Source organism: Nicotiana tabacum, chromosome 3 (genome assembly GCF_000715075.1).
Source record: "Nicotiana tabacum cultivar K326 chromosome 3, ASM71507v2, whole genome shotgun sequence".
Lineage (NCBI taxonomy): Eukaryota > Viridiplantae > Streptophyta > Magnoliopsida > Solanales > Solanaceae > Nicotiana > Nicotiana tabacum.
This window is the reverse complement of record NC_134082.1, coordinates 153,429,975-153,440,570: the sequence shown is the minus strand read 5'-3', so window position 1 is coordinate 153,440,570 and position 10,596 is coordinate 153,429,975.

Here is a 10,596-nt window from a genome sequence, read left to right as displayed (position 1 = left end):
GATTTTGCCTTATATATATAGTGTAATTTTTCAGGGAACCCCTTGCGCCCCTAAATCCGCCCCTGACTGGTACTATTTCTCCCCCTCCTATTCTCGTTGAAGAAGAAGGCAGAAGTATCGCCAACCCAGACTATAAGTTTGGGGAATGTCAAGCTCTGTTAATCCTCGCTGCTATCATTGCTTTGGTTTCTTTTTCAGTTATGAACACCATTGCAGAAGCTAAAACCTCAGTGGAGGCATGGAATAAACTTCAGGTAGCCTTTTCCAATAAATCGGCTACACGAATTCTTTCTCTTCGAGAAAAACTCTCACACACCAAGCGTGATTCTCGCCCAGTAGCTAAGTATCTTCAACTTGTCAAGTCAATTGCGGAAGAACTCTCCTTGTGTGGCGGTCCTGTAAATAGTGTTGATCTTATTGCTCATGTTTTGGGTGGAATTGGCTTTGAATTCCGTGATATTGCTGCGGCAATCCATGCCCGAGACACTGTCATCTCGTTTGATAAACTCCAGGATAAACTACTTGCCCATGAACTATATCTCAAGCAGATTGACCACAACTTCGATCCGACCCCGACGACAGCAAATCATGTTCGCAAGGGAAATTCTAGCAGGCCACCCTATCAATCAAGACAAGGTAATAATGGTAAACCTTCCACTCAGTCCAATGGTTTCCATTTTTCAAAGAACTCTTCAAGCTTTGGCAATAATGCATCACGCCATCAGTCCTTTGTGCCCTCATCCCAACACCGAAATAAGGCTAATTGATTCTCTAAGTCATCAAGAATAGTAATTCAATAATATCTGTTGTATTTTTTAACAGTAAAATATTTGAATTTTGTATTATCATATTTATAGGTCTTGATAAGATCATGTAGCAGTTGTTAATTGCTCTGGATAAGATTTGTAAACAATCTTATACTCTGTATCTATTTATACTATGAACAAACAGATGAAAGAACAAGTTTCAGTTCTGCTATTTCCTCTCTTATAAAAAACTTTACCGTAGGCATTTATTTTCATCTTTACGAGCATTATTCCTTCCTGTAACTGATGGAATAGTTGTCTTCGATTTTAACTATCCTCCGTCTTCGGCTCCACGTATAACTCCCTTATGCAATTATTCAACATATCATATTTTACTCTATACAATATAAAAAGTAATTATAAACAAAGTAAAATATAATATATTAGTTAAGTTCTATGTATTGTTAGTGAATTTTTTTTACTACAATCAAATCACCTATAAGATAATTCCAAGTATATATTTTTATGATAACATTAATTGGTAATATGATTAATGATAACTATCCTAATATTACATGTCAAACTTCATTGATAATTAAATAAAAAATTTATTGTGCAATCAGTGCATATGACTTTAAATTATAAGGCCACCTTACGCTTTTGCTTGCCTACCTGCATATACTGAAATAAATTTAGATAAGTTCAAATTTTAATTTCTTTGTTTTTATGAGCGATTGTTATTACTGATCTCTCAAATTGAGTCATCATGTAAACCACTAATCTATGTATGGTTCTGGTATTCGCTGAACAATCACCACCTTAATGTTGTGGCCAAACGCACATGCAAGTATACTCAGTTATCAAATAAAAAAGTGACTAAAAGTCGAATGTCGAATTCACTAGGACTTATGATTAACTAGTAACTAAATTAGATTATCCTAATTATCTAAACAAGAATTAAACCTAGAAGTATTTGATTGTAAACTAATTAAAATAAAGAAAAACAAATAGTGAACTCTGAATAAAAGAATAGTAGATTTTTACGTTATCAATGCGATGAAAACGACCTAGGGTTATGGGCTATCTAACATTCATATTGTATTTTTCAATTGAATTGACTAACTAATTTATCTAGTTTATTGGTTAACAGGGTTAATATTACTCATAAGAATCTGTTGAGTTCTTACTCGCCTATTCAAGCTAACTTAACGCCTATATGTCTATGGAGTTAGAATCAACAAGAACACATTTATAATTCTTGTAAATCAACCAAGCAAGACAATTAGGTATATGTCTATCCTAACCGTGAATCTGTTCCCCGATGCCCAAGTTCAAGAACTTGCTCTACTCAATTCTATATGTAATCTAGAATTTCCACTTTCGAGTTTGACTCTAGATTCGTAGATAGTATTTCATTGGTGATCAAGCAATCAAATAATTAAGCGCAGGATTGAGTAAATAAACTAATACGACAAATTAAGAGATCAAAATCAATATCTGAATAACAATAGTCATGAAAGAACCACAATCCTAGAACGTGAGGTTTGGCTCCACATAGACATGGTAGCCAACAAACAAATCATACAAAAAAATATAAAAATTACTAAGTTTGGTGGAAGAGCGATGGAATCTGATGAATTTTGGCGGCGGCTCTGTTCTTGTGTTTTCCTCTCAAAAATGCCCCCCTCTCAAAATAGGTATATGTTGTCTTTTATATGAGTTGGGGGCGTCTTGGGATCGAAATAACCGAGTCCTAGTCGAAATAGGACATGTTTACATTTTGAGCGTCCAGGGCAGCTTGGGGCGCTGACCCTGGCGCTCAACTTTTCAGCATTCTGTTTTGAGCGCCTCAAGTAGCGCCCCACGCTGCCTGTGTCCCTCAAATGTACACTTTTGCCTTTTCTTTTCATTTTCGCTCCAATTCGTGCGCTTTCGTCCCAAATCACATCCGAATGATTCATACACATAGAAATACCACAAATTAGCATAAATTATTATATTATATATTTGTAATCTACTAGACATGAGCACAATGTGAGGTAATATATGTAAAAATATGCATACTTTAAGCCAAACATCAATAACCCACACTTAAACGTTGCTCGTCCTTGAGTCAACCAACAATTTACTCTATCTTTGAGCACTTAACATCTTAACACATTTGGAGCACACTACACCAATGATTGTGGTTAATAACAACAATTAAACTGTAGCATATGCAATCACATACACTTTCCTTTAGTTATGTCATTCTTCAGAATTCTTTAAACTCTGAACCAATGGTTCTGGGTTACAGCTGTTTGTCCCCAGCAGAGTCGCCAGAGCTGTCGCACCTCCTTTTTACCGTGCCCGCGGGGCGCGTGGGGAGTTTTCTCCAATTGAAGGACAGTCGAAACGGGATTTATTTAATTATTTCAGAGTCGCCACCTGGGAATTTTAAGGCGTCCCAAGTCACCAATTTTAATCCCTGAATCGAGGAGAATATGACTCTGTTTATTATTCTGCGATCCAGAAATCTTGAGTAAGGAATTCTGTTAATCCGGAAGAAGGTGTTAGGCATTTCCGAATTCCGTGGTTCTAGCACGGTCGCTTAACTGTTTTTATTATTGGCTTAATTATCTTGATTTTATTAAATATATTTTTGTTACGTGATTTTACTACCTCTTTTACTTATTGTGATTAAGGACCCTTCTTTGAATCAAATTACGCGTACATATATTCGTGTTATAAATTTAAAAATGCGGAATTGCGTCACGCGTACATGTACACAATAACTTTTGATAATATATTTATTAAACAATTATTTTTTCGAAATTGTGTCGAATCAAGAATATTTGTTTTTCTTAAATAATGAACCGCACATCTCGGGTTTTTATGAAATTAATTTAACGTCCTCGAAGAAATCCCTTATATTAAATATTCGCTCGAAATTGCGCGTACGCATAATTCGAAATGCTTTTATTGGTATAATCATATTACGCGAACGTATCCCTAATTACACCAAATATTCTTAATGGTATTATGAATTTTTCACAAATTGTTTGTTATATCTACACATTTTATATGAAAATATTGAGAAATTCATATTCAAGGGATGTCTTTGAATTCTTTTAAAAGAAATTCATAATTTATTAAATGTTGCCCGTCGATTATAATTTCCGGATATAAATTATATTCAGCCCAACTATGCAAGTTCAAAGAAAAGAATAAAAATATGATTCTAGCAAATACAACATATATATGCCAAAGGATGAATTGTATATGAAACTAACAAACATGATTTATGAAGAGAAGAAGTATTTTTGAACAATTTTTCATTATTTAATTAGTGCAAATCCTATTTCTAATTGTCATTGATATAAAGTGTTGCAATTTGTATATCTCATCTTATTCTCATATACTTGCTTTTAATCTAATAGGCCTAATTATTTATTTAGGATGGTAAATAGGCATCAAATTGATAAGAAAGGGAATTATAAATCGATTAATAATATTGCCTTACATGCAACATAGTTGTATGTCTAAAACATTCATAGCATTTTAACATCATAATGAGATACATCAACTCATCATCCCTTAATGGTTATATATATACCTGTTATCACGCCATATATGAACGTATAACTCACATCATTCAATCCATAACTAAATCAGGTATTAGAATAAACTAGCAATATGGTTTTTGACATTTTTATACTACTCTTTATTCAACTAACAACATCTAACCTTAATCCACAACCAAACAATCGAAATACACTAACCATGCATTTTTCTTGATATTTCAGAATACTCTATACCTGACTAACAATGTCATAGGACTTAACTAATAGCCAACTTCATGCCATGTTCCATATCTTAACAATTCAATCATAACTATACTTTAATGAAAATTTAGAAATTAACCTTGTTACAACACTTATACAGACTTCAATAAAGGACATTTGACTTACAGTCATCCTGTCAACATATACTACTTATTTGATCAAGAAACAAAACTGAATTTTTAACTAAAGAGCTCAAATGAATAGAAGATAGTATTACAATTCAAACTTTATTTATTTGTCATGTTGAATCTCTTTCCAACATAGAATTTAAGAGATACGTACCTGAAAATGAAGGTAGAAGGAGTAAATTTCAGCAGTTGCAGCAGTAACAAAATCAGCAGAATAACAGTATTTCCACAGATTGGAGCAATAATAAGACCCGAGGAAACCAAATGCACAGTACAGTATTTTTAAAGACACTTCAGATTTTAACTGAACAATGGAATCAAATAAATTTGAACAGATTCAACGAAAGAACAATATTTCAAATTTCAGTTTCTTTTCTGTTTCAAATTCCCATTTCTGATTTTTCTGTTTCTGCTGTTGTATCTGTGTGTGTGTATGTGACTGTTTTCTTTTCTGTTTCTTTTTCCTCTTCAGATTTTCATTTCTGATTTTCTGCTTGATTTTCCATACTCAAATCTGACTTTTCACTCTCTTAAAAACTCTCTCTGAAGACTGATATTCAGTCCTAAATTCTTTGTCTGAAAACTGATTTCTCTCTCTCAATCTCTTCCTTATTTTTCTTCTGAACTCAAAGGCTCCCCCCTTCAAATCTGATTTTTTTCTCTCTTAAAACCTGCTCTAAATTCTGTCTGAAAGCTCTCTTTTTTCCTTGTTTTTCTTTCTGAAAGAGCTCCTTTAAATCAGTCCCAATCCTCCTCTATTTATACAGGGTTGTCCTATACGCTTCTAGTGCTGCCAGGACCCTTTTCTCCTTTTAAAAATAAAAAAGTTTTCCATTAAAACTGCTTTTGAATATTTTAAATCTAAGTGCTCTTATCCTGATTTTCAGCAGCCCCATTATCCCTTGTTCCCCATTATTACTTAAATTATAGCCACTATCATTCCATTATAAGCACACTATCACATTACCCTATTGTTTCAATCTAAAATAAACCTGAAATCTTACTGTTTTTACAGCCTTTAAACTAAAGTCAGAATCTGTTACAAAACAGATTTTAAAGTCTGTTTTAACAGTTATAACCATTCCTAGGATTAACCTCCCAATACAATTGTATTTAACCAACCTTTGTAAATTCGAATTCAAAACTAACATCACAACAATATTATACTGAATTCAGCCTAATAGTTCAACTGAATTTCAACATTGGACGAAAAATTAAACAAACACAGGAGCATTGTCAATATACTGACAATGCCCTGTTCAGAAAACAATATATACACATCATACATTTGAATTTACTGATTTGCAAACAAACATGATTTAATTGACGAGTATTAATCAGTTGACTATTTACAACATTTGTCCATAATCAGTCTAAAACAATAGAAGCAGACTGTTTCAATCAGTATTATCATAAATGAGAATTCATAATATAACTAATCGACGAACTTAATCGAGTCGATTACTTACATTGTAAATAATCACAACCAACAGAAATAGTTTCATATTTTGATCATATAGACGTGCATGAGACAAAGATGACAGAATTAATCAAATAAAATCATGAAAAATTAACAGGCTATTAAGACAAACAACAATACACGTAGAATACACAAAAGAAATAGAAAAATACCTTCTGAACCTTCAAATTTATTCAAATTAGAACTCCACTTGGATTCGGATTTTGTTTGAAATCAAACAGACCTTAGTCGAAGTATTTTCAACTGAAAATACTTTGACTAAGGTCGATTAAACCTCAATCTTTCGTCTGAAGTGAAAAAGATTCCAATCTTGGAAAAATTAGGGTTTCTGAAGGTTCGATTTGGGGTTGAACCATTTCTGGTTAGATTCGAGGGGAACCAACAATGACACACGGGTGAGGGTAGCCTAGGGGTCATTTGGTGCCAGTTTAGAACAGATCTGAGTTTGTTCTTGTTTGGTCCGAACCTTCAAAAGAAGATTCGAGAAACTCGGAAATGATTCGAACCAAACAAACATCAGATCCATAACGAGGCATGCTAGGGGGTACTATGGTGTTAACTAGGGGTTGTTTGGTTTAGATCTAAGCTCAGCTCGAATCTTCAAATGAAGATTCGAGAATCTTCAAGAAGATTCGAGCCAAGTGGCTAGCATATCTGGATAGTGGATGTTCAGGGGGTTCTAGGGTGTTATTTTGGTGACCGGCGGCGTTGTTGCCGCCGGGTTTCAGGCGGTGAGATTCTAGGGCGGCTAGGGGGGGGGTGTTAAGTTAGGGGCCGGGGTAGGGGTTTGATCCTTAAATAGGGGTGGGGTGGATTGATCTCATCCGTTGGAACAATTAAGATGCACGGTTGAGATCAATCCACTTAACCAAACGTTGTCGTTTGGTCTAAGTTCAGGGTCAGCCTGGATCGGGTCAAAGGGTCGGGTAATGGCTATGGGTTAAGGTTTGTGGGATCTCAGCCGTTGGTTGGCTTTGATCCAACGGCCTTTGATGAGGGCGACCAAACGCTGTCGTTTTGGCTCGTGTAAATTGGACCGGACAGACTATTTGGATTGGGCTGTGGGGGGGGGGGTAATTTGATTTGGGCCTGGATTTTAATCCAGGTCCAATTTTTATTTACAACTTATTTTATTTATTTTATTTTATTATTTATCATTAAAAAAAATCCTAATAAAAATTATAAAACAATTTTAACCTTACACAAAAATATTAATTACTTTAGAACAACTATTTAACACATAGTCAAAATATTAATCACACAGTAACATATTTAAAAATAGAACGAATGCATATTTTTTGTGATTTTATTTAAATTATCTTTCAAATGCATAATTAAATCCTATATGCATGCAACATGTATTTTATTTTAATTTTCATTTTATTATGACAAAGTAAACATTTACGGACATAAAACAAATATTTAACACCACGCAAGTTCAAAAATTGCACAGTAAAAGAAATTTATTTTATTTTTTTGATTTATTTTGGAGTAGTTTTCGTAAGGCAAAAATAACGTGCTCACACACCCATCATAGAGAAATCTAATAACATTACCTATCCCTCATGAAACCATGTGCCCTCGCAATAAGAACAAGAAAGTAAAATCAATCCACACATTCGAATGTCATGCTCACATATATCAAAGAAAATCTCTCACTCTCACAAAAAGAGTCAAATGCATGTTGTCACACCTCCTTTTTCCTACCCCCGGAAGGGTATAAGGGAGTTTTTTCCAATTTAAGTGACAATCAAAATGGGATTATTTATTTAGTGTTCAGAGCCGCTACTTGTGATAATTTATGGTGTCCCAAGTCACCGGTTTCAATCCCAAATCTAGGAAAGATTGACTCTATTTTATAGTCCGCAAAACACAGAAATCCGGTAAGGAATTCTGTTAACCCGGGAGAAGGTGTTAGGCATTCCTGAGTTTCGTGGTTTTAGCACGGTCACTAAACTATTATTATTGGCCTATTTATTTGATTTTAAAACATCTTTGAAACCTATATGCATTTTTATTCCTTTTAAAACCGCTTTTAATAACCCAATTATTATACCAATAATTATTTAATTACACGTCGCGAATCATGTCACGGGAGCCGTACCCACGATTCACAACATTTTTATTTCATTGACAAGATTAAATTGTGGTCGGGTCACATAAATTTACCCCCGAATCTTAAAAAATTAGGCGTCACGACCACGTCACGGGAACCATACCCGTAGCTATGACAATTATTTAATTAAACACGCCTAAAGCAAACTACGAGAGTTCAAGGCATTTTCTAAACTAATTTTGTATTTATGTGAGGGCCATATGTTATGGATTTTATTTGAGTATGACGCACCTCAAATTATTTTAAAGAGAAAGGTTTGAATGTATTTTTTGAAGGCAATCTAAAGATATTCCTACTTATCTAATAAAGAAAAATTCACGTACCAAAATCACGTCACGGGAACCGTACCCGTAGTTATAATAGTTTAATTACGTGCCTAAAGCAAACTACGAGGTTCATTTTAAATAGCTAGTTATGAAATATGAGGGCCATGGGTTAATTTTGATGGCACACCTCAATCTAATTACAAGGATCATTTCCAACTAGGCCTAAATGATTTGATATTAAAGGGGTTATTAATTGTGAGCGCAATTGGGCCATGGATTGTTTCAAGAAACGGGCCAACGTATATATTCCTTGAGTTTTTAAAATCAGATGGCTAAATTACTAAAAGACGACAAAAAGAGCCAGGCCTTGGGGAAAAATGTCTGAAATGCACAAACCTGATTTAGGCCAGGCAGTCTTGGGTCATTTAATGAGCCTGCTTGCTTAAGAGATATGTTTAAGCATTTTAAACAATTTGAATAACCCAAACATTAATCTATACTAGACTAAATTGATCTCATCAAATCAATTAAGAAATATCACCATCTACTTTAAATCCAAATTGCAGGGCATTCAAATACTATATACTCAACTAACATTCAAGACACATGTATTTAAAAATCAAGACTACTACTGATTGATGTTAAATTTGTACACATAGGGGTTACCTCAAACATTTAAATTAAATATTAAAATACAACAGCATGTTCCTAAATTCGTTCAGATACTAAACCAACTTCTAATACATCAAAACCAAGAGAAGAATTAATTGTAGACTAATCTTCACTACCATCTTAAACAAATCCAATCAAAACCCAACTAGGACAGTTCTTCATCTAAATTAAAACCATTTTATAACAATCCAACACCAAATACATGACTGAAAAGTTTAACCCAAACTGAAATCAAAATGACAAAAATAAAGTCCAAATACAACCCCAATACAAATTGTAATGTCCATGGCACGAATAAATACAATCAATAGTGTAATAAAACATAATTAAATGTAGAACAAAGATAAGTTTCTGAGGTAACGCGGATTTGGGATTTTAGGGTTTTGACCTCGGATCTAAAATTCAAAGATGGAGAGGGATTCGAGGGAAATCATTTTGGGGTTTAGGAAGAGAAGAGGTCAGGGATTACAGGGTGTAATTTTGGAGGTGGTTTAGGGCGGTGCTAGGGTTTGGGTTCCAAGAATCTGAGAAGTGTGAGACGAAGCAGATGGAAATGGGGGGGGGATAGGGCTTGTTCCGACAATTTTATATTTACGGGCGCCCAGTTCTGGTCCGTTGGATCAATGTAATCCAACGGTTGAAATGGGAGGGGGTCAAAACGGTGTCGTTTGGTTTGAAGGCAAAGCTGGACCGGGTTGGGACGTGGTTTGGGACGAGTTGAGGGAGTTGGGCTAGGGATTTTTCTTTTTGTCTTGGCCCAAATGGATTTTTAAGACCAAATTCCTTTTCCTTTTCCATAATTAATTAAAGCCTAAATTAAACTCCTAAAATATTTAATTGGGGAAATAAAACTAAGTTGATCAATTACTAAAATATTTATGAAAATTAATTATTCCTAATTTAAAAGGAAAATTACAAATTTAAAAATTAAAAGGCTAGAAATGCAAAAGTAAGCCAATTTTAGTGATTTTCGTTTTTTAATAAAGCAACTAATTTACTAATTAACTTAAAAATGTAAAAATAAATCCTAAATGCACATGCATGGTATTTTTTTGACATTTTCATGATTTTCAACAAAATAAACATGCAAAGAAATACAGACAATTAACACAAATTCTCACAAAATCCTATAAAATTGCAAATAATGGAAAAAAATTATTTTCTTGAAGTTTATAGGAGTAATTCATATAGGGAAAAAATTACGTGCTCACACATGTAATTGGTACCATAGGCTTGCCCTTAATGTAAATCTCTACTAATGTAGGCTCGCTCGATCTAAAATCAATTAAGAATTTATATGGTTGTAATATGGGTTAAGGGACAGGTAAGATATATTTGGAAATAGTGGTTCACCCTCCTAAGCA